At 38.4% G+C, this 5,092-nt stretch overlaps 1 protein-coding gene and 1 long non-coding RNA gene across 3 annotated transcripts in view; one reads left to right on the top strand and one right to left on the bottom strand.

Annotated features, from left to right (window-relative positions):
* Positions 1-5,092, bottom strand: part of LOC106871644 (calcium and integrin-binding protein 1) — a 443,076-nt gene that overhangs the window by 276,904 nt on the left and 161,080 nt on the right. The window lies entirely within an intron of this gene.
* LOC128250074 (uncharacterized) overlaps positions 2,560-5,092 on the top strand; it is a 54,838-nt gene continuing 52,305 nt past the window's right edge. For both annotated transcript variants that reach the window (XR_008266191.1, XR_008266190.1), the window contains exon 1: positions 2,560-2,840. This is a non-coding gene — a long non-coding RNA (uncharacterized LOC128250074). The remainder of the gene's footprint in view (positions 2,841-5,092) is intronic.

The raw sequence follows: 5,092 nt of genomic DNA, 5'->3' as shown, positions 1-5,092 counted from the left end.
ATTTTTCTTCACCTCTTCCACACCTGCAAAACGTTTTCCTTTAACGACTTTTTCATTCGGGGGAACAAAAAATGTCGCAGGGAGCAAGGTCGGGTGAAAAGGGAGAGTGGGTAAGCGGGGTTATGTCATTTTTAGTTAAAAACTGTCTCACACTCAAAGCGGTGTGCGCAGGCGCATTGTTGTGATGAAACCACTACTCTCCACTATGCCACAGGTCGGGGCATTTTCGTCTCACTGCATCTCGCAAATACTTCAGAGCTGCCAAGTAAAATGTCTGGTTAACAGTTTGACCAGGAGGAACAAATTCTGTGTGGACAATTCCTTTCGCATGGATGAAACAAATCAGCGTGAAAACCACTCGTAAACTTGTGTTTTGCTCATGGCAGCAGCCTTGTAAGCTGTTTCGGCTGCTGTTTTCCCCGAGAGAAAACAGAATTTCATGGAAGGACGCTGTTCCTTCGTTTCAGCCATCGCAAAATTCGACGAACAGGGGAGAAGTACTGCAAAACAAAGACGCACAGCGTGGTAGTAGTACTACAGACGAAGACGCCGGTCGGCAGATTGATGCCTGGGGGTCGCATCAAATGGCTTCTAGCGGCGGAAGTCTGAACTACAACGGGCTTGTACCATAGAGAACGTTTCCGGTAACTTTCAGGTAACTCTTTGTATGTATGTATGTATGTATGGATGGATGGATGGATGGATGTATGTATGGATGGATGTGTAGATGAATGTATGTATTTATGCATTTTTGCATGTATATATTCTTTTATTCGTTCACTTGTTTCAGTCATTTGACTGCAGCCATGCTTGAAGGGTTTTAGTCGAACAAATCAACTCCATATTTATGTATGTATTTGTGTCTTTGTGTTTGTCTCAGCCACTTGAGAACCAGCGTTGGTGTTCGGTAAAAGAACGATGAAATCAGTACCAGACTTAAAAATAGGCACTGGTACCGATTCATTCGACTAAGCCCTTCAAGGCAGTGTTTCAGCGAGCCTGCAGTCCAATGATCGAAACAAGTAAACGATAAAAAGATAAAGATTAAAAATATCTGCACTCAGTTTTAGCGGACATGGAAATCTAATCCAATTCCTCGGTTACTTTGAGATAGATAATCTTAGATATTTCCAATCATAAACTTATGTAGTCAGTCTTCACAGCCACCGCTACTACTACACCCATACAGCATCACCACCACCACCACCATGACCGGCAAACAACCAAATAAAATATATCAAAAACGCTCTTTATATGTTTCATGAGAAAGAAGGCGGTGACCTGGCAGAATCGTTGCCGCGCCGGACAAAATGCTTAGCGGCATTTCGTCTGTCTTTACATTCCGAGTTCAAATTCTGCCGAGGTCGAATTTTCCATTCATATCCTTTCGGGGTCGATAAAATAAGGACCAGTTGATCATTTGGATCAATGTAATCGACTTACCCGCTTCTTCGAAATTGCTAACCTTGTGCCAAAATTTGAAACTGTTACGTTTCATGAGAAAATATGAATTGCATGACTTACATAAAAAGTAGTTATTTAGCAGTAAAACAGAAATTCTGAAAATAAATAAAAAAAAAAAACCTGATGGAATAACATCTTCTTGTTTACTCAGTTTTCATCAGTCCATTAATAAAGAACCTTCCTCTAACCTTTCCTTATGTTATTCTAAAGTTTTCTTAAACTCCTTAGCTCTTCGTGTTAAAAATGATTAAATATAACTTTAGAACGTTACTGATATATGCATTCTAAGCTCGTCTCACCTACGCAAAGCTTCTAATGTTTGACAGGTTTATTTCATTCGCTTCACTTGAATTCAGAATCTATTTGAGGCCTCGTATTAGTGCCAAACTTGAAGTCATTACTTTGTGAAATGTCTCTTTTTCATTTAATGGATTTACCTCATTCAATTGCCCAGCTAAGCTTTTAACCGATGTCGAGTCCGATATCACACAATATGCTCTCCGTTCTCTGTTTGGAGCTTCTTATATACAAGGGGTTCACCTCAGATCTCTGCTTTAACTGAGGTCAGTGTCCTTGATGTAATTTCTAACACAGCATTGACTTTACCATATATTGTTTCTAACCTTGAGAATCAACTGAGTTTGTGAGAACTCTTGTAAATTACAGCATTGTTTCATCCTACTGCCAGATACCGGATTACGTAGATAGAGATTCGCGATGACACGCAAAAATCCTTTTGCTGACATATACGCGATGACGTCACTTCCACATTTATTGCTAATACTACAATTAACATTACAACTAATACTACAAGCACAGTTATTACTAATAACACAACTAATATAGTTTATAAGAAATTGTATAGATACTGCTACTACCACTACTACTACCATCAACTAGCGGCAGTAGTATTGTCTTTTGCTCAGATGATGTCACTATTTCTTTAAATAAAAAGATGACCTAAACGATGCTAATACTCTTGCTGTTGCTGCAAATGTTGATGTTGATGATGATGATGATGGTGGTGGTGATGGTGGTGGTGGTGGCGGTGGCAGCGGCGGCGGCTGCTGCTGCTGTAAGTGTAGGTGATGATGACGACGATGATTGATGGAGAATAGCGAAGTGTAATAGGAGACGGTGTAATAGCACATGAAATATGGCACGCGAAAAAAAAAAAACAAGAACAAAAAGAACCCTGCTCCTCCTGCTACTTGAATTTGTCCTCGCACGTGTTGATATATTGTTGCACATTGTATTATAGTGGTATTTGATAACTGTTGGCAACAGAACAAAAACAGCACGTCGCTGCTAATTACTAAGCGAAGGTGGAATACTGACAATGAAGTCAGCAGGAATACCAACAGTGAAATAAGAAGGTACGTGCATTCAGTTACCGACAGAACATACATGAATGTCTTACAATAACATAAAGCTTTTGATTTATCGGTCAATAAATGAACTTCTGTGATATACCTTTTCAAACTGCATTAATTAAGCTATCTAAGTGAAGAGAATAAGCTTCGATCAGAAATTGAAACCAGTGTTGCGGATTCCACACCTCGGGAATTTAGCTCCGGCTCTATTGCTGTCATCAAAATATATCATATTTAATGTATTTGACGTGACGTAGATGAAGTAACAAGCTTCTGTTTTCAGTTGAGAATCAACTCTCGATCCAACGAGCGCCTACTTTTTGTTTTATAGAAGCTGCCGTATATTTTATAGGATTCCCATTTTGGGAAATTAGCTCCAGCTCAGAAGCCTTCATTAAGATGAATTATATATGATGTAGTCTGCCTTGATGTTGATAAAGTAATAAGGCTTCCGGTTAACAATTAGACACGCTGTATAAACTAATCTTGTTCGTATACCGTGTCTGATTCTTAACCTTATTTTACTGGATTCGCCAGAAAATAAAATACAATATTGATTTGGAATCAACATAAAATTTCTGAAAGAGAAGAGTGAATACAATTGAGTCAGTGATTTCGTTTGGAGGAAGTGACTATGCTCAAATTTTGCAAAGTGAATCAAGGCTATTTTAAAACTTCGAGCTGTGGAGGTCCTCTCACAGTTCAAGAAGTCTGTGAGATATTTTTGTAGTGAGGGCCACGTCAGATATTCACAAGCCCCGCCCACTTCCTCCAACCTCATTTCTTTGGGCCCCAGACCGAGGAACTAGCTGTGGCGATGATCATTTCAGACTTTCCAAGGTCTGAAAGATCAACCAGCTGCTGGAAAATCATAAAGAAAAAAAATGTCTGCAGAGGTTAAAATCTAGAGAAAGTGGGTTCTGTTAGAGTGAACGTCTAGGTGCATACTTTGTGCTGGAACTGAGGACTAGACACAATTATGGATGTATACATCCATACATGTTTTTATGAATGTATGTATTTATGTATGTACACACATGTGTGTATGAATATATATAATATATATACATATATATACATATATGTATGTATGTGTATATAAAAAGGTTGTTCCTCTTTGTTTACTTATCCTATTTTCCATTTTTTCTCCCGTTGTTTATGTATTTAACTCGCTTGCTTACGTATTTCACGTTGTTTACACAGTTGGTGACGTCCTGTACCCATATATGCATGCTTACATATATATATAACATATATATATATGCATACGTATATACATACACACATATATATATATATATATATATATATATATATATATATATATATATATGCACGAGTGTGTGAGTGAACAAATGAAAGAATGAGTCACTCAACACAATATGACTTACATATATTACTATTTAAAACAGTTTGTTTCGGTTCCATGAAATTTCAAGCTTCGTAGGTTCGTCATAGGAACCTAACTCGTCGGGCAACGAGAATATAGGAAAACTGAAGCCCAGGGCGATATGATACACTTCTTTGATGTAATATTTCTATTGATTAGGTATAAGTCATTAGCTTCAATTTGGAATTGAAACAGCATTATGGTCTTGACTTGTCCAAAACTTACTTCTTATCAAACTGTTGAGCAAGTTGACAGGAACGGTTTGAGATCAAATGGTTTCACTCACTCATGCTAGTAAATATAATTAATGTAAAAGCAAGAAGCTTAATCTGTCAATCGGTTTAACATAACAATCTTGCCTTTCGGTGTCTGTAACGTAGTTTATTCTCTTGTCGGCGTTCAGACCAGGTCCCTAATCTGAGGATAACATCCGTCCTTGCAGTCTCGGTGACTCTGGAAATAATCTTGGACCATTCTGTCATTTCTCTCCTGACTAAATCATGATATATGGGTAGATGTCCGATTCAGTGGCTTCCTACTTCCCTAACAACCTTGGCTATTTACCTCGTTAATCGCTATCGATACAAATTGCTTCATAATTGCCTGTTTTGTCGCAGTTCTGGAGAGATCTTAATGGCCGTGTGGATAGGTTGTTTGGATCTGGTACCAGTGTACCAGTAATACACTGCTATCTTGCCACAAGTACTTTGAAAGTAACAGCTCAGTGGTCGTCGAAACCTTTTATGAATGTGAAATAGTTTTGGCTTGATTCGTGCATGCATACTTGCATACATAAACACATAGATTCAGAGAGAGAGAGAGAGAGAGAGAGAGAGAGAGAGAGAGAGAGAGAGAGAGAGAGAGA

Source organism: Octopus bimaculoides, chromosome 19 (genome assembly GCF_001194135.2).
Source record: "Octopus bimaculoides isolate UCB-OBI-ISO-001 chromosome 19, ASM119413v2, whole genome shotgun sequence".
Taxonomy (NCBI): Eukaryota; Metazoa; Mollusca; class Cephalopoda; order Octopoda; family Octopodidae; genus Octopus; species Octopus bimaculoides.
This window is presented reverse-complemented; position numbering and strand designations above follow the sequence as displayed.